We start from the raw sequence: 26,029 nt of genomic DNA, 5'->3' as shown, positions 1-26,029 counted from the left end.
GGCGTGAGAACATCGCCCACAGACGATAGGCCGGTTCTCTCGGGCTCCCCGTAAGTAGCACTACACCTTGCGATTTATAATAATGCGTTTTTTGTTAAATTTACGATTCTACACCGCTAAATTAGTTTTGTGCTGGACGAAGTATGCTTTATTTTTTTAAATAAAGAATATTGTCTATTTAATCAAATGGTAAATGGTAAGTCTCCAAAATGTTTTATAAGAGCTATTGTTTCTAAATCCGGTACACTACAATGTTTCAGCTAGGGCACGTAAAGTAACTCTTGACTCATGTTTGTCTACCAATGTCGTCACTCCACACCTGAAGTATCTTTACACAATGAGGGATACGGGCGTGTACTCGAAATGTTTGTACTTCATACAGATAATGCTATTTTAAGACTTCATAACTTACATGAATACTGAGTGAAGATGGCTAGCCGTAACAAAATAGTGCTTTTATGCAACTGGAGCCATTTAATACTATTTAACCATTATCTATATAAATATACCAAATAGACGTATTTACAAGGAGTTTATTTTATTATATTCGAAAAGAAACAACGGGAAATATAACAAATCCGGTATTTTCAATGTGATCGACTGTATAATTTTAGCGACGCAAGATCAGCTAAGCTTGTTTGTACACACAAGTATTTAGTATCAGTAATCAGATACCAGCGGCGCAGTCCTCTGATAACGTGTCAAACACTTTATCGCATTCTTTCCCAACATTCACCAACGCTGCATAACGTTCGTTACAGTAATTCTACCTGCGCTACACCTACAACTACATCGCACGTTGCTTACGACCACTAAAATCTATAATCGGTTCAGTTGACTTTTGTTTATGCACGAAACTTTAAATGATTTTACTCCCGAAATAGCTTCGCAAGTGTAACTGCACGTGAACCAATCCAAGAATTCTGGTTACTGTTTAAAATATTTAATGTAAAACTTTTTTTTTTACTATTTAAATTTGTATGTACAAATATACAAATTTCTTTGGAATTAAAGATACTTATTTTGTAGGTTTTGGGTAAACTCGACATATAATAAAATAGAGTAAAAGGTTAATGAGTAACGATGTGCTGAATGTCTGATAAAATTGACATACCAACATTTGGCTCGAGACGGGCGTGCCACGATTGCGAACAGTCGCTCGTAATGAGAATAATGATGGAAGCTTGCGCCATAGATCAGCCTGCGCGTGCGCAGCTTGCCGATAGCGGGAAATTGCCGACACTTGCGTAAATACGGTAGCCACCGCCGCCGGCGTTAAAATTAAACACTTGAGATAAACCCGCGCCTAAATATGCTTGTCGTTCGATCTCTATCTCTTGATATCATAATACCCCTGCGCTGAATGTGCAATGACGTCGTGGCTTTCTCGCTTGAACAACCGTGTATATAATTTGATTATATTGCACTCTGATACCATGTTCTATTTTTGAAAGATAATTTAAAATTCAATTTTATCTGACTAGTTTCACTTGATCTCAATCTGAAATCTGCGTCATTTGCAAAACGTTTTTGCTTAGATATAACATTCTAGGTTTACATACAATTTCTCCCATGTGTTATTTTATGTTCTGCATAATGTAAATTTTGCAGTATAAATTCTCAAAAAAAGAATCGTTTTGATTTTAATCATAGTACTCCATCCGATCCAGAATATCTATTCGATTCGAAATAAGATAACTTCACTAGTAGATATCATTTCTCAATAATTGAGATAAGAAATGTAGCTTATAATATTTTACTTTAGCTTGCAGAACCGCGACGTCTTAAAGAGAACTGAACGATTTCATAGAATAACAAGTGGGTCACATTGCATCAATATAACGATGCACGCAGTCTAAGACACCATGGCGCTGATTGCAAGTGATGCGGGGCAATTTCCTCTTTGTAACATTATTTTATGTATAATTACGTACAAGTCACCAACAACAAGCCGAAGTTATAATTGCATATCGTGTACTTAGAATAAACTTAAATGTATTACGTGACAAACAATTATTATGCAAAGCTATATCAACTGTTTTGAATAAGAATATTTCTAAAGAAAGGATTGCGACGCAGTTTGTATTTTACACCAGTTTTAATGTATGTTTTATTCGTTTAAGTTGCAAAGAATTAACTAAACTTGTCATTATAATTATGTCAAATTGAAAAACCTAGTTTTAAAAATATCTAGTTCGGTTAAACGTTTTACTTTTTACATAATTTATTTATAATTATAATTATGGACTATTGTCTATTACTATATGATTGTGTTCGTATTATACGAACACACGATAAATATTTTGGAAATGATTCTGAAATACTTCAATATGTTCAAATACTATAGAGTAATATTTTAGACTCGTAGACAAATAGAATAACGTTTTCAGTAAAATAAACTGGCTGCCTTCAATAACACCGCGACTAATCATTGAGAAATGCAGCTGCATCTGTCGACGTTCTTGGAAATCACCCAGGACACTATCGGAGAGTCGGGAACAATCTTCTGAGAAAGTTAGTCGCCTTGTTGCCCTTCTGCTCAGCTTATTGTCTAACGTTGTCAAACGTCCTGACACTTACCGCATTGATCTCAGACACTTCCTTGTTGTCTTCGTCTATTGTTACTCGTTACAGTGATTACTGATTCTTATCAACTAAACCAAAAATATTTATATACATATGTGTGAGCTATGTAAACTCTACATAGCTCGTGAATAGATACTATAGACTTTGAGCCTGATGTACCATCCGCACTGGACTTTGATGTTCGATTTTGAAGACCGCCGTGGGTTGTTATACTCAGTGTTATATTCACTAATTGACGTGACCAATCTGCTTATTGAGGCGATCATTGCATGTAACGCACATTGCGTTGCGCTGTTACATTTACGCACATAGAAACAACTATCAATAATTTATGTTTGCATATTTTCACACCTCGGACAACACTTCTGAAAGTCCCTATTTTTTACACATGTAATAGAGAAACAAAATTACAATTAAATTTGAATAACATAATTAAATACTTATACACCCAAATAAAAACCTATAGGTATCTGCAGTAAAGTTCGTATCAATGATCAAGTAATTTTATTTTCGCATACAAAGCTCATTCCTAAAGAAATTACCTCTGTTCAATATTTATATTGTAAGCAGTTTACGTATTTGCAAAGTAATGGACTTACAGTACAGTACAGAAATTATTGTGAGTATAACATCAATTCTGTAAGGAATTGCTCATTACCACAGAAATTTAAACATTACTCGTAGCTGTCGCAAAAACTATTCTATATCTATTCGCCGCGTCTCCAATGGATCGTTTTTTCTGACGCGGCTTTTGGAACATCGGTCCGCTTCGGGGACGTTGACCGTGGTCCTACTTCGAGGGATTGAATACGACTACACGTACCACGTGACTGAAAGTTCTTTCAAGCGCGGCGTATTTTCGTTGTTTTCGAAGCGATAAGAAAATTATGCTATAACCTAGTTAAACAAGTTTTATTAGTTAATTTTAAGCAGCTAGATTTCGATAGCCGTAGTTTTTTTGTAACATCTTGTTGAAAACAACGTCTATTGTTATATTTGCATTGTATTTTTCGGTGTAATATTTTTATAGTAGGCATAATTAATATGCGCGTCCAAAGTGATGTACTCAGCATATTTTAAAATGTCAGCAATTAAACACTTGAGTTTTAAAACTATACATACACTTAAGTGTTAATGCATTACTAAGCATATATACGTAAAAATGCTATTTCAGAAAAAATATATTTTCGTATTGTACTGTTATCTTTAGTTTTGATATAATCGCAAAGAAAGGCTATCTCTCTCATCTATCATAAAGAAAGTTTGGAACTATCCTTTTGTGATGTTATGGCTATCGCATCTCCAGCATGTAAATCCAAGGTGTATATGTACGTCGTATGTAGGTACAATAGTACGTATAGATATCGTGGTGAGCGGATATCGGGTGCGCGCGTAGCACGCGGTACGAGCGCGTCCAGTCAGAGTGCCGCCGCGCTGCCAAACAGACGCGCGACCTGCACGTGCAACCAGTTGGATCGTACACAACCGGTTTATCACTGAAATCTCTTTCGGAATTATTTATTTTACGTTGCCCAAAATTCGAACGATGTCCATTTGCATGTATCTGTTTTGTCCGTGGTTTTTTCTCGTGATCTATCTAGCGTTCCTCATGCTGGACGTGTGAGGCAAGGGTAGTGGATAGTGGACAGAGCGCAGGCGCGGCGTCGCGATCGATACTCGTAGCGGTCGGCGACGGGTCGACGTGGAGACTTGGAGCGTGTGGTGGGCACGCAGGACAGACGCGGGTGTCGCGCTCCGGCTCCGGCGACGGTGCAGCCGCGTGCCGGGAGCGCCGCTGGTGCCGGCGGTGGTGTTATGCGGAGCGGTTGCGTGTGGTGCTGACTTTGCGTCAAGATCGCTCCGCACGCGTCAGGCACGCGGCCGCGCGGCGCCGCCATGAGCGCGGCCACGCCGGAGGTGCGCGGCCCTCCGGCCGATGCCGCTTCGCCGCCTATCGTATTGCCCAGGATCAAGCCCGAACTGGGGCTCAACGATGCAACCCTTTTTGCGGTATATTGTTTCATCAAAAATTTCATCGGGTAAGTCGAACATCGATACAGTGAAATTCAGCGTTTTTTTATATCCATTTACTCAAGTGTCATATTAAGGATCAATATATTTTTAAGCCCAGACATAATATATAAGTACAAAAATAATACAAAACTAGTAAAATATTATTTTTTAGCAAATAGCTCTAAGATCAATTTTTGAACAAAATCAAAAATAATTGCTATATATAAAAATATAGTCATATGTTTCTTATGAAATTTACAATAAAACTTAACATGTAAAAATCGTATATAGAAAAACATTTATGAAGTTACCTTTATTCTTTTTATTTTATTGATCACTATTGTATATATAAAAATGTTTAAAATTAAACAATGTTATAAAAGAAACTGAACAGAACGTCGTCATTTTAATTCATATATGAAAATTATAACGCTTATTTAAGATATAAATAATAAGTGCAACGCTTACGAAACATATTTTTGAAATTACAAAGTTGATTTAACTGTAACCTACTGTTAAACATAGTACAAATAAATTAAATTATGCTTGCAAGGCCATCGTATGATTTATGATTGTATTTTATTTATATATACAGGTAAATTCGAGGTATAGTTTTATTAAGAAATTTTAATAATGTTATCGGTCAATGCAGCTTTGTCGTAATCGGGAGTATTCATACAAGTAACATAGATGAAAAATAAAAATGCGATGTAAAGAATTGGTATACCAATACCATCGGTTGCACTCAATGTCTCTTATATTTATAACATTACGAGAAAAAGGATTTGGCAGACTCTTAAGGCCGACCGTCTGCCTGCCTGTCGCCAACCCTCCTTATGAATAATGTTACTGATTGGGTTGTTTTTACGCAACCATACGTTTTGTGGAAGAGTTGAAGCTATTGATAGATTTTCTTGCTACAACTTATTTTCCTTAACTGACTCTTATGACACGGCCAGATGTGAGGTTCTTCTCTTGTACTCCCAATACGAACTGACTTTGGATGAAATCGGTCATAGGGCTTTATTTACAGACATTTTTTTTTTTAATTATTGTTTTTAGGTTTTATAATGTGAGTTTAAGACTCTAGTTTAATAAGTCTTCGTAATCGATTCAAAGGAATTCTCTCGGAATATATTGTAATTCTATATTTTGAATATGAGACGATATATATTGCATTTAGAAAAAGGTATTCCTTCGTATTTTTTGTTATATCAGCTCGTATGAAAGATAAGATCCATTCGAACCGATACCCGTTTCCAACCTTGAGCAGAATACTAACTGCCCACACCTATATTTGTTAACCTTTATAAGGCGATATCTATTTTAAAACGTAGTTTATGTTTTGCAAAAACTTATTTTAATAAATTTAGCTAAATTATTTTTACATTTGAAAAACGCAGGTACGATTTTGATAATTCACTTTTATTTTTTACCAATATTGTAGCAAACTTAAGTAGAGCAGTAACAATCTTATGAGAGTTCTATGGGAAAAGTGTTTTATTTTCGTAAAAATAGTTGCAATCATCGAAAACATCTATTTCTAACACCTAAAATAGTCATCCTAGTTTCTATAGACGCAGTCACCGACTTAAATATACAATAGATAAACGATAATTATTATGAATGCGTTCCTCAAAACTCTTTCTAATACAGTTTGCATTGACCGACTTGGCAGTTACTCAGCGTTTCTCGGCATAGGTAACAAATGCATTCGCAATTAACGCACAGACATTTTCATTTTACATGTATAAACAAATTTGCGTCCTATTTACCTTGTTGCTGTACGACTTTAAACTTGTACACATTTTAATTTCGATAAATAATACACGCAGTAATACTTGCGTTACGTTTATTTGTGCTCTTTATATAAATAATATTACTTATTTTTGATTTATATGTTGAATTTTACTTAAGTTTTATTGGAATCGTTTGTATTCTTAGTGTTATTTCTGCACTGATAAAAAGAAAAGTTATACGAAATCAAATCGAAAATATTTTTTCAACTCTTAGTTTTACCCTGAGGCATACTTTGCTGCGGAAGGCTTCTATGATAATTTTGAATATTCAATCCAACTTGAAACTGTACTGAAAGTTCAAATGGCGATCTGAGAAATTAAATTTCAAAAAACTTCTCGAGCTTTTCCTAAATTTGTAATATGTTTTAATAGTAACAAACCAGACGCGTTACACGATTAACACTGAATTATAATTTCAGTTACTTTAATTAAATGTCTTTTTTGGACTTTACTGATTATATTGTCTCACAGTAAAACAGTTTCATTATACGATAAGATGGATAGTTTTAGATGTGACCCAAACAGAGCTAAGAAACTATAATTACACGATACATTTGATTAGTGGGTGAAATTAGGATGCAAACCATTGCTTTGTTCCATTAGCTATCATCACTTTCACAATAACAAAAGGGAAAGTCAGTGGCGCCCGCTCCCTTGCGGTCAGATTAGCTCGAGCTGTTGGCCAGCTAATTCCTCTTGTTTATTTCATTTCACACTAATGACTGCCCACTAATATCTACTGATTTCACTGCGAAAACACTCGTAGTGCGTAATTTCCCTTCGAAAATTAACCACCTTCGTAATTTTATTATTGCCCATAGTCATTCGAAGAATATATATATTTTTTATATATTTCATGTTGTTATGTAACGTGCTTCAGGTCTTACGTAAAATTGATGATAGAATCGATAGCACGTATTTTGATTTTTATCACCCGGAATATTAATCTTAGTCGTAAATGCTTTCAGCGTGCCGTATTTGTCATGTTTGTTATCTCTCCAATCGTTTTTGTCACGTTGTCGACAAAAATCGAAATTATTTATTAATGTAGAAAAAAGTATAATATGATTTTGTTTTAAAATAATGTGTATTTTTTTATTACATATCTACCGCCAAACTCTTCTTATATTCCGGTTTCAAGGGTGAGATAGTGGAATTACAAGCACAAGGTAACATGACGTCTTTGTGCGAAATATTTTATAATTCTCATAGTGTATCTAAACCACTTAACTGCAGATTGCCAGTTTGCCGGTCTGACTGTCTACTGAAATAAAAGCAACACTAATGTTGCCTTGAATATTTAATTTTGTTCTTATGATGATGTCCTGGCCGTTTCCTGTCTCTGCATCCTGATTCATCTTTTTGTTACTGAAAATCCCTTTGGTCGTCGTAAATAGCTCTACACTAAAACTTTTATGAAAATATGTTTATGTTCGTTTCATTTTAAAAAGGAATTGTGTTCGATGTGAAAATATTGTTCGAATTCGATATAGGTACTATTGGTTTGGAGTTTTGTTAACAATCGTAGCTCGTACTATTCAAGTCCAACTCTGCCTATCAGCTGTCAGCTCTCGCAACGATGCGTTTCGATATGATGAGAGATAGTGCGTGTCATTACAACCGCACGTAACGAAGTTGCATAACTTGAGTTAACTCAGTCCGCATTCGAATACAGTTATATCATATTAGAGTCATTAGATACTGTAGCTTACCGAATTTAGTTAATAAGTCCATTATGACCTTTTCATTGGGCGTCCGTTGCAATAGCATTGTTTTATTTAATTGTAGTTAACGCTTTCAAAATTAAAAACAAAATTTTTCATCTCGCTTCTCAAATAATTAGTAAATTTTATTAACGCTTTTATTTTATGTGCTCATTGTACTTTTTATCATTTAATGATATTATATGATGATAGGTCAGTTAATGTATTTACTAGTAAATTTTGATTTTAAATGTTGTCTTAGGCATCCATTTCCTCTGTTTGTTTGCTGTAAGATGTAGAGGCTGAGGTTGCTAATTGATTAAATATTTTTTTATTGCTTGATCCAAGCCTACTGTCGATCATTTAATAAACTAATTATAGTACGACACAACTTAGATGTCGCATCGGCAAAATTCGTAAAACCGATCACATCCGAATTGAGTACGCTATCCCAAATTATCAATATTTATTTCTCATGCGAATATGGTCTTTGCAAAAATGTAATAACTTGTAATATCATATGACCTAATATATTCGTCAATTTGACGCGTCGATTTACATGCACTTGCTTTCTCTTACACGTGAATCTATAGCGACGAATAGTGTCGAATGGCGCGATAGGGAGCTATTTCTATTGGTTGTGTAAATCGACAGTAATCGGTTTTATTTTCATTCCATTGCAATTTCCGATGCTACATCTAATTTGTGTCGTGCTATACATGACTTTTTATTGAATAATACGTATATTTTTTAGATGTTGAAATGTTTTTTTAAATGTCAAAATTATAAAGTCACAATTATTAACTGTATATATTCGTATTTCAAACGTCGTTGAAAAAATTATCGGGGCCAATGTTATTTTTTATTTCAGTGACCTTTATAATAAAAGTTTGTCCTGTTCCGTTGTATTGAATTAATTTTCATATTATAAACTTAATGTAATATATAAGTATACGTACAATGCGGTGTGGCATTTTTATAATTCATTTTGAGGGTAAATTATAAAAACAGAAATTTAATCCTGGTTTTAAAACATTCTGTATGATAATAAAATAGATGGTGAATAATGCACCCCTAGAGACTAATTGCTCGCTTCGGACATTGTTATTTTTCCATTAGACAATCCTTGGCATTGCCGAAACATCCCAGTTCCATCGTTATTCGTACCCTTTCTCGTAAGTTTTAAAAAATTACACAATTTAATGTTTATTATTTATATTTAAAGTTTTTCTTGTTTAAATATAAATGTATTTTGTATAACAGACACTAATAGTTCTATTTCTGGTTTAAATTATTTATACGGAAACAATACTTTTTAACATTTGATATAACTATTTATTTTGCAGCTTTCCTTTCTTTTGTGCAAAGGGCCATGTAAAAAATGCATTTCATTCTGCTTAATACTATTTAATTTTCCAATACAATGCATGCAACGAATTTAATCTAATCTAATTTTATTTATTAAAAATGTGATAGCTTTAGAAGTTGCTTGGTCATCTATAAAGCGTCTGCGTCAGCGAATAAAGACAGCAATTTCTCTTGTCTCTATCGCATAAACATTGATTTGACATGCGAAAGTAGAGGAAACAACATTGTTAAACTAATATTGAAATATGTCCCTAACATTAATAGGTAAAGCCGATTGTGTCGTTAAATTTCGAAAACATATGGGGAACTGAATAAAAATATCTTTACGTAGTGTTACACAACATTGTTGCATCTGCACTCTGCTCTGATGCATACTTATAACCTGTTGCGTATCACACACGGCGTTCACTTTTGTAAGCTTATGTTCTTTTGAGACTTCTTCCTAATTCATAATAATCGGCTTTATATCTCATTTCTACTTAAAAGCTAAAAAATATATGTAAATAGCTTGCTTACTTACAACAAATATTCAATTAATTACAAAACTCAAAAAGTTTGTTGTAAAACATAAATGTTTTAATTATTATTATTATTGTTAAAAATCATTAATACAACTGGCGTGCCATCTGTTGTACGATTATGTTACTATGACAGAAACCTTCGCGCAAGTGCCAACAACGACTGTACCTAAAACATTTTTACTGTGATGAACGATGTTTGAATGCATAGAATACTAACAAAAGTATTTTATATACATATTTGAACAAACATAATAAAACAGTCATGATAATATGTTACAACTCTAAAAATACTTTTTATAGTTGCTAAATCAAAAGAGAATTTTTAGTATATTAAAATGCGCTTTATATGAATTTAGTATTTATTATAGAAACAATGAATACTATGTATCATATAAATTGGCCTTTATTTAGAAGTTGGCCATTATTCAAACCGTTAACTGAATTTATATGTAAAAAGTAGATACAAACATTACACATCTAAGTTTTCTAAATACCTTCAAAATTAAGTAGTATATTAATTTATTGTTAATCTTACGATTTAAGTAGCCAAGGCATTATTAGCACCTAAAAATACTCTTTAACAAATATTCCTATCATTAACGTTTTTAATCTTTGTATTATTAATTTAATCGTGTTATTAAAACAATAATTCCTTTATATAAACAAAAATGTTGAAAAAACTGAAAGAAACCACGTTTTAGCTACAATAACAAACATATTTATTAAGTAATCGTCTGTCAAAGTCGACTATTTGATGATTAGCTGGGCATCTCATCTCGTATATTGATTGACGTTGCCACGAGCTATGGCGCCACCCTTCCATACCGCCCCATTCACGCAAGGACGCTGGGAATAGGGACGCGCAAACTCAGTGAGTACACGATTCCCAACAAGGGAAGACGTATATTGTCGCGTTTTAGCGTTAAAAAAATTAAGATATCGCGCGAAAGTGTCGGAAAGTTCTGTTATAACTGAAAACTATCAACCGGTACCCTGGAAGACCGATTGAAACATCATTTGTAAGTTTCCCTTTCAAACGAACACTTGGCATTTGTATTTGTATGTTTTAACTAGGTCATGCTTCCGCGTCCTCAACCCGAATACTTTTTACTCATATAAAACATACTGTTGTTTGATACTGAATTTGATATATGTCTGGTCGTTATCTATAAATGAAATACGGCAGTGAACAATCCCTCGATATATAATTAATCAAATACTAAATTACTTTCCATTTCGTGTTTCAACAAGTAGTTATAAAGTTACCAGTAGCCTGTTACTAGAAGCAATAAATAGGACGTAAATTTAACTTTATTATAATTAAGTGCAGTGCTATAATTATGTTTCTGATAGAGGAAGCTATTTCATTTTAATTTATAACAATAATTTGATATTTAATCCTAATAATACATGAAAGAACATTACTGTGTGATGCTTATCATTTACTCGTCAGTCTCTTAATTCTTGATTTTATAGAAATATAAGAGGAGCTCAGGAAATCAGACAGACTTCCTTCCAATTTTGCAATGGTCGGAAGCATTAGTCTACGCTTGTCCATTATGCTTCGATAATCTTGATATTCATAGTTTGATAGGAGAAAGTTCGATTCCATAGGATCATACTGTTATACATTAAGAAATAAATGGTCTTGTTAATTCAACAGAAGACATTGTATCACAATTACACAACGGTGCATTTGTTATTGCATGTATAATGAGTTAATAGATACAAAATACGTAATACTATTCGCTTGTTGATTATGGAAAGCGGCTACTGCCTTTCAATTACGGTTGTATCGCTAGGGTTTAAAATAGAGACAGATTTATTACAAATTATTTTTATTAAATCATATTGTAATATATTATAAAGTGTAATTAATAATCTAAGTTAATACGTCGGACTCGTAGTAAAGTTCCCAATGGGTGTGAATCAGTTATTCATTGCGGTTTGCTCATGACACAAAGAACCCTGTCCCTCGTTAGTTATTATTAAATCAAAATGAACACAAAGAACATCCCATAAACGTCAACATTTGTTTTCTATTTTGTTAGATTGTATAATTTTAGAAAAAACTTTTCACTTGATCTCAGTTTATTATTTATTATTGTCTACGTTGCCATCGTAGTGCGCCCGCTCGTCCACACTTCCTGTGGCGTCAGGTGGTGCTATTTCTACCTCTCCGTGAACCGGCCCGTCTCACGATTCACGTTCAAAGTCGGTTATTTTAAATGTACTGTTATTTAACTGTCATTGCCATTTTTTTTGTTGATATAACTGTGCAGCATTTAAGGTTTTTGTCTAAACCATTCCTTATACAAGTGTTAGTAAGAAAACAAATTGTTTTATTATATGAAATTGTCATTGTTGCATAAATTACTGTGATAAATATCTGCCATCTTCTCTTTTATGACTGACCTTGATCTAAATTGGTTCCGGAAATTATATTATATTGAATTCTTCATACTTGTGACCCAGATTGAATTCAAATGTATATTGGAATTCAATATTTAAGTTACAGATTTTATTTTTAAGCATTGGATATTGCTGCATCTGATTTGCATTTTAATGTTGTTTTAGCGATAATCAATTGTTTCTTGTTTAAAAATTAAAATATGAATACACTATTGATAAACACACATCTGTGGCCACGAATAGGTACGTATCTCATGTATTGTGTTCTGCTCGCTGCCAAATCCACTTGTTCGTGAGATCGTAGGCACCCGTTTGTCTACATATTTATCAGCTATCATATCATGCGTATTCAACGTTGTTCCCGCCTAAATATAAACGCAAAATTCGTTCTCTCGTACACTACCTTGCGCACTCATCGGGCACTTATAAAAAGCGGCGAGGTCAGAGTCGACTTCGGACGCACAGTGCGGCCACCGCACGCGACCCGTATACACGCCCGAGTCGATATCGATGCTTCATTATTCATCACGTGCAATAGTAGTGACGTCAAGTGGCAATGCAACCGCCGCGCCAATGCTTCTTGGCAAGGCGATTGATTGAGGGATCTTCAACACTAGTGTGCGTTACACGGAGGTGATAAGTCGTGTCCGCATGGTGCAAACTTTGATGGCCGAGTTGCGGGTGCTGATAGGGAAGCGGGCTCCGCCAGGCGGCCTGCCTCCCGCGCCCCAGCCCCCGGTCTCGCCCTCGCAACATCAGTACACGCGAAAAGATCTCAAGGCAAATCTTAATAGACATATGGGTATCGTTCTTGACAGGTTAGTGACTTTTTATAAAATTTGTACCATGCAAATTTGTTGATTGATAACACTTTCTAATAAATATTTTTACTCCATATTAACACAAGATAAATGTATAAACTATTAAAAAATAAACAGCAATGTAGTAATGGATATGAAACATTTACTATGAAAAGTTCCTGTTGCGAAGCAAAGTGATACAATATTTCGCAACACTAGCCTCAGTGGTTTAAAGAAAGGCTGTTATAACAGTCATGTCTCAAGGTAACCGCAGAAGCACCTATCACCGCTCCCTCGTTGCGCGACTTGATAAACTTTAATTAAAGTATAATAAACGAGATAGATAAACACCGACAATTGATAGATGGTAAATTTTCAATCGCAACAGCGAGGTAATTGGTTGCCTATCTGTTCTTTATATCGGACAATTTAATGTAATAGGGACTCGCAACGTACACATGTCTCGTAATATACTTAAACACAAATTGAGCCAAAAGTCGCGCTAACTGATAACGATACTACGATTTTTTTCTTATGTATTCTCTCTAGGTCATATTAAAATATACATTGTTTTTTTGACTTAATTTTGTAAGCCAGCTTATATACGATACAAATGCCTAAAAATATTACGAGATAAAATAATATTGCAGATAATAAAAAGCTAATTTAAGAATCAAACGATTATTGAGCGGATGTAACAATAATAACTTGGTAATTATATATCATTATTGTAATATTCCTTAAGACGCATTGGATTATTATTTTTTATTGATTATTATAATCACGATTATATTAATCAATAATAAATAGCATATCCGACGTGTCATTGTCGGATATGGTAATGACATAATGATTTTATTCTATGGCAATTTGTAAACATTTTTCGTTTTTTTGTCACTGGAAATACGCATTACGTTTTTCCCCCCAAATGAATTGGTGGGGTATGTGAGACTCGCCGATGCTGGGATGCTTGGGATGCTTAGTATGGCTTAGTACACCAGACTACTTACAAAAAAATACGATACCCTCTCTGTCTTATCAGAGGGCGTCTCGGGATAGCTTTTGCATACTATCGTGCTGAAAAATTTTGTCTTGTGAATCTGAATTGAGAGAAAATAATTCATCAATACAAACTGTATGAATAACAAAAAGACTTCATACGGGTGAAATTCAATTTACAAAATCTCTTCCACGTGTAGAGATTTCCAAAAATCCTTCTTGTTAAAAAGCTGGCGTTATAAAATAATCAATTTATTTTTTAATATTTCATTTTTATAGACTCAATAGTTTTTGACTGGACGTTGATAGTCCAGATAAACGATTTTATGAGTGTAGATTAATTATAGACCTCACTAAGGTTATGCCACTGCAAAAAGATGATCATGGCCTAAATGTTTTTGCTGTTCTTTGCGTCATATATATATATGGTCTATACTTTCGAAGTTAGACTAATTAAACACAACAGTCATCTAATGCTAAGTGGTCAGGATGCACGTTTTCCAATTTGATATTGATGTCGTTATTATTGCACAGCTTGCTCTTCACGTGCCTGTAACCAGTTCCTATTTTTAGAAAATAAATAGATAAAATTGATTTGTACTATAATAAAAAAATATAGCCATATAACGTACTAAATTCTTTCAAACGTTACTTTATCATAGTTAATGCCAATTTCAAAATGAATATTGCAACGAACCCATAACTTTCATTATTTCATCATAATCTCATACACTCAAAATTTTGCATAGTTATAAGTCTGTTTAGTTGCGAATGACCTTATGCATTTTAACGAAAAGTTATGGACGCGCCCGTACATAACAAAGCTACATAATTTTTGTGTATCATTGACACGAGAAGACAAGAAAGAACAGGAAAATCAATAAATATATTTGAAGTCAAAGGTTACCGCAAAAGAAACCCATACCATACTTGCATTGACTAGAGGATAAAACACACAATAACAAATTAAGGATCTAGAAGATGTTCTGACGTTTAACCTTAAACAATTAATTAATTAGAAGATGACCTAAAAATAACATTAATTCAAAAATGCATACAAATATAACATGACCATTTTAACACATTATATGTAATTACGTAACTACAATTAAATAACGGATAAATTTAACAATTGTATTTTTAAGATAACTGTTACTTCATTATGCGACAAGTAGAGACGTATTTCATGGACTTAAATTAAATATTCGACGCGTAAAAGCATCGGTCTCCAGTGATCAGTAGCGATGAATCTTCAACAATTTGATTCAATCGTACTTGATAGGGGCGTTTGTCATAATCTCACCTCACCTGTTGCCAATACCATTCATACCGAAATTAAGAGGCGTGCCGAACCGATGCATTGCCAATCTTTTGTTGTCGAATATGGTTCGATTAAATTGGCATAACAATTGATTTATCTTTTACACCTCACGTGCCTCGCTCAAAAATAAACAATGTACGGCATACACCTATTATGATACCTATGATTCTCGGCCAAATAGACTTAATCCTCAAATGTATTCATTATATTGGTTATATAAATCATACAATTAACTTACGTATAGAAATATAGAACAGTTTTAATTTTATTTTACATTAAAAAGTATTCAAAACGGATTATGTAGTCTTGTAATTTGTTACAGCTCATACTGGAGCTTAGAATAGAGTTGATTATATTGGGAGATTTTATACATTTATTAGACTGTTATATAATATATACTTATTTTCTATATTATTTTCAAAGTAATTGTTTTTTATATGAATTAGGTAGGAGTGATATACGTATGTTTTTTAAGTTTTTGAATTAAAGGTAAAGCATATTATGTTTTTCTAGAACAGTTCTCTGGGATTAAATGTTTCCTTGGCCTGAATATTTGCCTGAATTCTAAATCTGTAAGATAAATAGGACATTTGACAAATAAGTGTACTAAAATATACAGCACCAGCTTTCCGTGGTTTTTTATACTCCATAAAATAACTCGTTACCGCACTCAACGTGTGTGACTCGGAAGAAATAAACTTGAAATGAAATCATAATTTATAATAGATACCTGGATGAAATCCAGCGGAATGGTCGAGATGCTAAGGTCGCGTTATGATGGGAAGTCACTCGATGCTTGTCATATTATTCACCGCAAACATCGATATCGTAGCATACGTTCGGATTACGCCGGGCGGCGGGGGTGCTTTGTAGTGGTGACCGCAGTCGCTTGCACCGAGACGCCCGCGCATAGCCGCCCGCCGAGGTCGCCCCGAAGCCGTGTTTATGCCTCACCATTTAGGTCAATACACTTATTCGCGTGTACACCTTATCGCGCTCCTATTATCGCATTAAGCCTATTTCGGTCGTGTATCGATCGATTTTGCGGTCAGTCAAGAACTTAGTCTTGAATTTTATGAGTAGCGAGTGCGAGCGTCAGCGCGCGTGTCGCTCGTCGGATGACATCAGTTAAGCTACCACGTCCGCTGGAAAACAATACGCGCTCAGTGCAAGCGGCGTGCGCGAGTCGGACACACGAGGACTTTCATGGAGGAGAAACGGTGTGCAACTTGTGAGGCCCTAGGGCGGCGAAGTCTTTCGAGCAAACTGCTCCAAGTGGCGACAGCGCAGGCGCATATCAGGACCTGTTCGCATGTTCCACCTCCGTCGGATCATGTGCACGACCCTGACCTAGCATCTCGCGCCCTCGCCGCGAAACGGCGGAAGTCAATAGCGGGCTTTAAGTTGAACCTACCGCCCGATATCAACCAGAAAACCTCCCCCAGTGAACCGACACGAACAAACTGTGCTCGCCGAAACACTTGGTGTTCGTAAGTGCCAACATGTGTCATTAATTATAATATGTTTATCGTATTAGTAACACTTATCGATCAATCTTAATCCGCCCTTATCATACAAATGATTGTGCTACCTTTATTGTCTATTTATTTGTTACGTTATCTTCGTTATCGTCTGTATCACTTCATGTTTTATCTTATTGTCTTTATCTACCCCTTGTTGTGTATGGAGTACGTGATTCTCGCTGCGTTGTACAGGTTGATCACATCGAGCCCTTCTATAATAATTCCTCTCCATGTATTTATGTTTAAGCGATCTTTTACACTTACAATACGTTATAATTCATTTCTTATCATTCAGATTAACCTTGGCTATAATAAACCGTGTTGTATAAAATAAAGTATAAAGAATAACATTTACTCACAGAATCATAATTGAAACGGTTATATGAATGATTAGATAAACGAATGTATTAATAATATTCGATTAATTATATATGTTTTTCGCCTTATTTTCGTGTTTTATAATTGATATAACATATTATCTTGTACCGTAGAAGCGTGATCATTACGTTTATAAATTGCGTAATGTACGTATGTCTTAATAACGAACATGTTCTTAATGATTGAATCATAAGCTTGTATTTCCACATGCCATGCATATTTTATTCTTCTCATATATTTTAATTAGTTTAGAATAATATGAGTTCGTTAATTTATAACTATATTTAAAATATCCCTTCCACAGTCACTGCGATGCATAATCTGTGTAACATTATCGTTCAATAACCCGAAACTAGCGGAAACTTCAATTTATCCAACTTAGCCCTATTGTGACAATAAGGATGTAGTCAAGAATGATTCACTTGAGACAATTTTTCATTTGATAATGACATTTCGTAGACTATATCAATGAATTGATATGCATTATGATAATGACATTAGTTCATATGTTATCTAAAAATATATAAATGTTTCATTATAGGAATAAGTTTTCAATGAAGTAATTGCGTATGCAATTTTTGATATAGCTGTTAAGTTTTACTATTTCCGCTGGCATTCAATAAATTTCAACAAAATTTATTTTAAAATTGTATAAATTAAGTCTTATATTCATCTACAATCGACATTTTATAATGATGACGTGGGAAACTAATTATCTCTAAAAAATAATACTATAGTTTTTTACAATAATTAAAATCCTCATAACAATTGCAGCCACTTTGGTTAGCGTTTGCACTTGTGTAGACTACAATGATAGTTGTATCATAATTACGCTACGAGGAAAGCAAGACGCTGTTTTTGCACCTGTAATAAATAATTAATCTTCGCCTCCGTTTGATTGCAGTGATGCGCAATTATTGTTTGATTTTAGACTACATAAATCAATACATTTTTTGCCAAGTTTATACCTAAATACATCACGATATCAAGAGAAAAATTAACCCAGTAATCATCATAATGAAACTTAAAGTATTTTTTCGTTCTAATTCAAAATATTCGTATTATTCTTTCAATGTATTTTATACTCTATACGATTTTTTGAAATGCTAAAACACCTTGGTCTGTCTGTAACCTCATGTTCGCTGAACCATTGACTCGAGTACCTGGATATCCATATCCAAGTACATGTACGTTGTACATAAAAATTACGGGATGTGCGAGGAAAAAAATATAACGTGGGTTGAGTGTCGGGGCTAAAACGACATATCCGTTTTTACGTTTATTTGAAAAGGCTTTGTTACATAAAAGTTTAACACGGTATGTGAACTATACACATTTTATAAAATATTTTTTCATTAGAAACTTCTAAGTTACTACTTAGTCATTAACATTATTTTAATATACAATTAACCTTCAACTGTAATTGATATCTTTATATTTATTATAATAATTGATACTTTATAGGCATATTGTGGTTAGCCGTTTTCCTTGATATGCAAGTCTTTGAAGTTACGCCTACAATCGGGATTCTATTATAATGTAATATGTCTGTTTATATGCGTATTATTGTGAAATGCACTTGCAAGTTGTAAGTCAAAAGTTGATGTTTTTATAAAATTGATCCTCTATTATTGATAGTTTACGTTTCAATTACATAATGACGACATATTTGATTTTTTTTGTAACTTATTTACAAAAAAATACTACTAAAAAAATAAAACATACTTTTTATTTTACTTTAATACTAGACGCGTATATATGTACATATGTATATGAAAGTATTTATGTTTAACTCATATTTGGTTCCAAATTAAAAGCAACGATATCAGATGCATATTTGAAATTGTAGTTTTACATACAACTACAATTTTAAATGTATCTCGATCGGATTCAACTTTAAATTATTAGAATTACGTTTAAATTACAATTCATATCGACAGCTCTATTATTTGTTATCGTTGCGTCTGCTAAAACCACACCTTAGATATATATAAATATCAAGGTTGTAACTAAGTAATATTTAATTGGCTTTTTGCATCAACTCATTTCTGTTATAGCGTCATTGGGGTATTAAATAAATTACTATTGCCTAAGGCTATACAGCGTTACCGGTTAAAATTACTATTGTTATACATTCTTCAAGAAACGTGACTTGCATATTTTGTTGATGCAGTGATACTTCATATTTCTTATTACTTAGTGTAATCACTTCAAAAATTATTTTTTTTTCTTTTTGTTTAAGGAAAACCCGACTTTAAGTAAAATATTGTTATGTCTGGAATATAACTATAGTTAATATATGAAACTGTTTGTTGTTTGTGCCAAAATTAGTTCAAGATGAAACTTTGTTGTTGGTTAAAAATAAATACGTATAGATAGACTATGGTGTAGTCTATATATTATATGTAATATATAGACTACACCATATAGGTAATACAATAACTTCAGAACATTATAAAAATCAATATTAATTATAAAGTGGGTATGTTTGTGTCATAGGAGAGCTGTCGTGGCTTTAGATCGAGTTAGGTAGGTATTAATTAAGAGCCAAGGTCGATTCGTAGGTAATTATGATGATTTCAGTAAAGATTCCAAAGTACAGCTCATAATGCATCGCGTATAATACACTTGTAGCGTCGTCAAATGCTTCGATCGCGTAATACATATTCATTGCCTCTCGTCAAACAACTGCGACTCTGTTTACATATACAATATTGACCCTGACTTTGTGCTTGTATATAAACTTATAAACAGATCTATGTTGTAAATGTCTCGTTAACATTCTTTTGTTTTATTGTATGTAGAGTAACCATGGTTACCTATATAGATTTATCTTTGTAAACAGAGCAAAGGCACAGTGGTGAACACACGTTAATCTTAATCAAGGATTGCGAGTTCAAATTCGGGCTGCAACCCTGAATTTTCATGAGCATTATTTTTGTTTGCTTTTCATCTCATGCTCGGCACTATCACAACCGGCATTGGAGCAACGTTGGGAAAGAAACCTCTAAGCAAGGGAAATAGACCTTAGTCTATTCGTGGGACATTACATCACGTTGCCAATAGAAATTGTATCGACATGTCATTATGTTCAAATTCTTTATAATAAAAATAAAGGCTAAAACACAAAAAAAGAATTTATATCAACTAAAATTTAATATTTTTTGCTATGACTACTTTTATATTTCATTTTATACATTTCAAAGAATACCGTGACATAATAAGTTAAATTTCGTTTTAGAGATTATATTACCCGTTAAAAGTAATATTTCAAAGCGTATACTGTTATCAGAATCATTCGCATAATACTAAGAACCTTGTTCACTCGGCAAGTTAAACTATCGTAGCGCATGCAGTTGGCGGCACACTAACGTTTATTGCACGGAAATTAATTTTATTCAACGCGTTGTTTCCAAACATTCACGCGTCAGTAGCAAAAATAACTCATTATTATATTTCCAACCGTGTAAAGTGATAGTTTCATAATATGAGTTTTGTAAGATACGTCTTTGAGTTAAATTCTTGCACCATCATTTGGATTATCTTGTAGAACACGTTCGTATGTTTATGCTCATTGTTATAAATTAATGTTTTAACATCTGATACTTCAGCGTCTTATATTTCAGTTTAGTGAAGTATTTGTGATAGAACTTTGATAATATATTTTAGTTGAGTGTTTTTTGAAAAATATGAGTCCGATTTATTTGTAGTCCTTCGAGAGATCTACACGTTTGGAGGTCTTCAGATTTCGAAATAATGTTTTCTGTTACGTCTGTTTGTATTATGATTATATATGTGAATATATGTAAAACTCGTTTCTTAACCTTGTATTATCGTATGAACTGTGTTTATTGATTAGCGGATCAGCAGTGTTATCGCCTTGGGATGACGCTAAATCGTTTTGCTTCTGATTCAGTTGCTAGTGGTCTGTTTTCTGTAAAACACAAAATGCTCATCTCATTCAACCAATGCAAAGTTGGTATTTATTATTCCAAATGAAAGATATGCAAAGTTATTTCTACTCACTACTATCCAAGTCTTTGTCGAAATGCTTGAAAGTAATTTATTTGATTTTCATTTTATCAACTGTAAAGTACAGCTATTATTATCTTAGTAGTAAATACAAAATTTATTTTCAATTTTTCGCTGAGAGAACAATGCGCGGAAGCAATTGCGTAATGACTGCGATAATAATTTTATGCTGCACACTTGCTAACTTAACTATAAGTTCCATAGCAATTTAAACCAATGTGATACATACTTTTATCTCATATTGTTTACCTGTATCTATTGCATTATTAAATACGACAATTTTACGTCGTAAGATGCCTATCGTCAGTAGCTGTAACTTAAGTTCTATCGAATGTTATCTCTTCGATTGTTTTGCCAACAAAACGATTCGAATATTAATCGTATTGTTTATAAACAAATCTAAGTTTTACTGCACGACGACAACCCTCGAGTGGATTAAAATATAAGCAATTTTGTATTTCTCAAATTTTGTACAGTTTCTGGTCTATAACTCTTTTCAACTTAACACGGAAGTGTCCATCGTACTGCATAATACTGGATCACGAAATTCGCTATTAAATTACTAGGTAACTTATAACTATTTATATTTTAATATCCGGAAAACTCCTAGTAACTATTTTTTATCGTTTCAAGCATTAGATGTCCTAATGAATTTATAAACAAAGAGAAACTGGTAGCTTTTTATTATTGCAATGATCCTAAATGTTCAAATAAATTTGCATTTAGCTCAATTACATCATACTTATAATTATACTAAAAACAACGTTTAAATCTGTTAATCTTTTAAAGCTTGTATACTCTAAATAAAACCGGTTTAAATTTAGCTCCCGATACCTGTTTTCTTTGTTTTATTTTTATATTTACCTTCAGCGCTTAACAAAAAACTGGCCAAATCTCGTCAGCCTTGAACCTAAACGATAGTATAATTCAAAGCGAGCATTAAATGCAAAAAATCGGCAGTTATGGATTCATTCTCGATTTTAAGTGCGGCAGGCGAGGCGAAGCGGGTGTGTCGCAAAAGCGTTGCCTAGGTGTTTGGAGGCGCCATCGTAGCCCGTAGTAGGTAGAGCCGTGCGCGCGCCGCTTGCTCGGTCCCCCTCCCGCGCGCTCCTCGCATCGGCCCCGGTCCCAGTTCGCCGCAACGCGTCGCACAGCTCGCCCGCGTCTTTAAACTTACAACCTAATATAGCTCTACCTCAATACGCACAACGTTCACAAACTCACTCGCAAAACGGCTCCGCTACAACCGAAGGCTGGAAAACATTTGCTCGCCGAAAAGGGAGCCATGCAAACCAAACTTATAAGTGCAAGCTACTCGTCAATCATGAACAAACAGGATTTGCTCAGAGAAGTCGTCGTCAAGTACATCGACTATTTCTACCCTGTGTGAGTATTATGTTATATTATGATACCGCTTTGGACTGACGCAGTGCGTCTTTTCGTTATGTCAGCGAAGTGAAGGAATGGCGTAGCGAAGGATGTGGCGAAGTTCAGCTGATTAGCGAACCGGTAAGTCGGTGAAGGTTCCACGGCAATGACTCCAACTGCAGCCGGACAAATGAATGTGAATGGTTGACGTCAGCGCCTCCTATTGAGCCTAGCTATCTCTATCGTCTCACTGCTGCTGTATCGATCCACTGCACTAAGCTCCAAATCGTTTTAACATGCTACGTTATACATGACAGTATATTGAAGTCGTCGTTGACCTCGCGATGCCTAGACATTGGCATTGATCTTTTAGATGCTTGAAAACCCTTCTATCAGTTTGCTAGGCTTTTGCTGTGATATTATAGCTGTTAGTTAACAAACACGTGCTAAATTAAAGTACAAGATGATATTACCAAACATATTTTACAACACTAAATTAAAATTTGCTAAATTAAATTGTTTTCTATGTTGTCTTGATGAATTCATTCATAGTTGAAATCACGATGTGTTTTTAATGTTTAAACCGGGGAAAAGAATTGTTGCGTGACCTTTGTGCGTGACAACGAGTGACCAATCGCGTACCCTCACTGGTCCAGTTTGCCCTTTGTGTTCAATTCATTTTAGTGTGTTACACTGTTTGGATAAAAACAACTCATTAATAAGCCCGCAGTGGTATCCGTCATTTGTTTTTTCACTGGAATATCGATTAGCCTACTTTATTTAAAAATAGTTTTTACATATTATTGCATATTTCATTCTAAATCTATTTCGTTTTTACGTTATGATAATTCAGGAATGAAAAATCTATTCGATCTTAAAATTCTCATAAACATATCCATTGGAATGAAAGTAGAAAAATGTTTTTAAGACCGCTTATAATCATCGGTTATCTTAAATGGAATACAATTGTTGCTCCATTTTCACTGTTAATTGACAACGAAGCGAGTGCAGCATTAAGAAACAACGAGATGTAACGGTCGTCATGAGCTGATGGCGGGCATGTCGACATCGACACCCGTCGATTTCCCTTCAACGACCTTGGAAGTGGCGCAGGCCGCTCGCCTCACTATAACATACTGCACTGCAGCACGAAACTCTGTTGCTGTGTATCTACTATCTAACTTAACACAATATTACAAAACAGCTTTGAGCAAGATGCATTTTGTTATTTGTTCTCTTAAAATATGTTTAATCGTAATTTGTATGCGCGTATCAGAAGCATCGTCATAAACACCAATACTGTGCATTTATAATTTATGAATTGATCAAATGATGATGATGATTATGATGATTACCTGTATTTTACCTGTATCCTCAAAATTATTGTTTAATACAACTTATTTCAAAATATTTCGTGACACTTTTATATTTTAAATCCTGACCTTTGTCTGCTAAGCAGTATTGTTCAATACATCATCGCGAATGATTCACTAAACGTGATAAGTTTTGATTTTCTTTGTATATATAGCATTTTATTCATTGAAATATTTAATTTTATACCTATTGTCTTTTGTTTTTGAAAACTTAATTAACACAAGTTGACTCATGTTAAACAAAAGCCATATTACCATTTTAAATTAATTACTTAGGTTAGTGTAACTTGTGTTTATCGCGTGTTATCCTACTTTTTTCCCGAATATTCAACACAACAAAATTTGAGTATAGAGATTTTATTGCAAAAACTAATACTATGTTATTTAATAAAACTCATCTTCAAGTGATTGTTATTTAATTGATGATAAATAAGTATTTCTTCCCACTTTACAACTTTGTCCTTTTCAAAACTCACGATACGATCTTTGTTCGAATTCTATTCATGACGCAGTAAAGTGAAGGGCTAAGAAAATATACACGTGCGTGATGACAAAACCATTATCTGCCCTTTGTCCACTTACAGCTCGTTTTCATGAATTGCATGCACTACAAAACCCACGTTGACGCTAGTCGTATTTAATGTTATTAAAATTTTATAAATTTAGAGAAAAAAAACATATTAATGTTTATTATTTAAAAATTACAGTCAACAATCGTTCTGAGATATCATAAATCTTTTTGTACAAAGCGTACTATCATTGTCCATGACATGATAGTAGAAGGCATTGTTAATGCTTTCTCCAGTTTTTTGTTTTCCAATTCAACTTCTTCATATGCTCCGTTACTGTGTGCAATTTTGTCACCGACTTACATAATCAGCCACAAAACGCTAAAACTTGTTTCAACGAAATCAACAAGAGAAAGCCAGTTTTGTTTTTATTTTCCTGTCTCCCATGTCTTCAGTTTAGCTTTCGAATGTGCCGCAGTAATTAGGCGTTTAATCCTCAAAAGTATTCGCAGCTGATCTGTTAAAGATATCGATTATGTGCGTCACCGACGGCGGTCATGCGGTCTACGAGAGTTATTCAATACCTGAGTTCAGTAACGGACTGGTCGAAATCGATACGCAATCGCCGCCACGGTTATTCTGAATGCTTCACTTGGCCCAACTTAAGCGTTGTGCTGTTCACCTCATTGACGCGGCACGGAATCCGAAGCCGGAGAAAGTCAAGTACGTACCCGTGCAACGTGCCACATACTAGCTACCGGATGATTACACGAGCGAGATTGGATCATAATGGATAAGTCCGACAATAATGGCACCACCAGATGCCACCAAGTAGAGTGTGTCGGCACAATGTGTGCTTAGTGTGCACGTGGTTAAACTTCGTGTGTGTTTGTGAAACCGTAAACCGCCTCATGGTTTCGTGTTCTCTTTTGTTTTATGTCCGCCAATACAATTAATCAATAGCTCTCGACCATTATGTCCTAGCCAAAATTCAAGTGCTTTCTCTCGCATTTGCATTTCGCTCGACATTTAACATATCCGACCGAACAGGTTATTTGAGCCATTCATTACTGTCAAGTGTCAAGAGTAGATGATTTTTTTATGATGAATAAAAAAAGATACGAAAGTTCAATATAGAATTCATTTCTTGCTTTATGAAAATGATCGTCATAGATACTTGTCGTCGCATTATGTATACTTTCATTTACTATAAATTAGAGGTTAAAGGTATCTCAAAACTAAGCAAGACTTTGTATACTATTCATCTATTGTTCTCTTTGTTGCAACACAAAGTTGCTGTGGGTCACTGATCTTCTGTTTTATC

At 34.1% G+C, this 26,029-nt stretch overlaps 1 protein-coding gene across 4 annotated transcripts in view; it reads left to right on the top strand.

The window, feature by feature from the left end:
* The window catches only part of LOC124534584 (protein bunched, class 2/F/G isoform-like), a 133,210-nt gene that overhangs the window by 94,652 nt on the left and 12,529 nt on the right, over window positions 1-26,029 (top strand). The gene's annotated exons all lie outside the window — the stretch shown is intronic.

This window comes from Vanessa cardui, chromosome 1 (genome assembly GCF_905220365.1).
Source record: "Vanessa cardui chromosome 1, ilVanCard2.1, whole genome shotgun sequence".
Taxonomy (NCBI): domain Eukaryota; kingdom Metazoa; phylum Arthropoda; class Insecta; order Lepidoptera; family Nymphalidae; genus Vanessa; species Vanessa cardui.
Note: the sequence above shows the minus strand (reverse complement) of the source record. Positions and strands in the feature narration are given on the sequence as shown.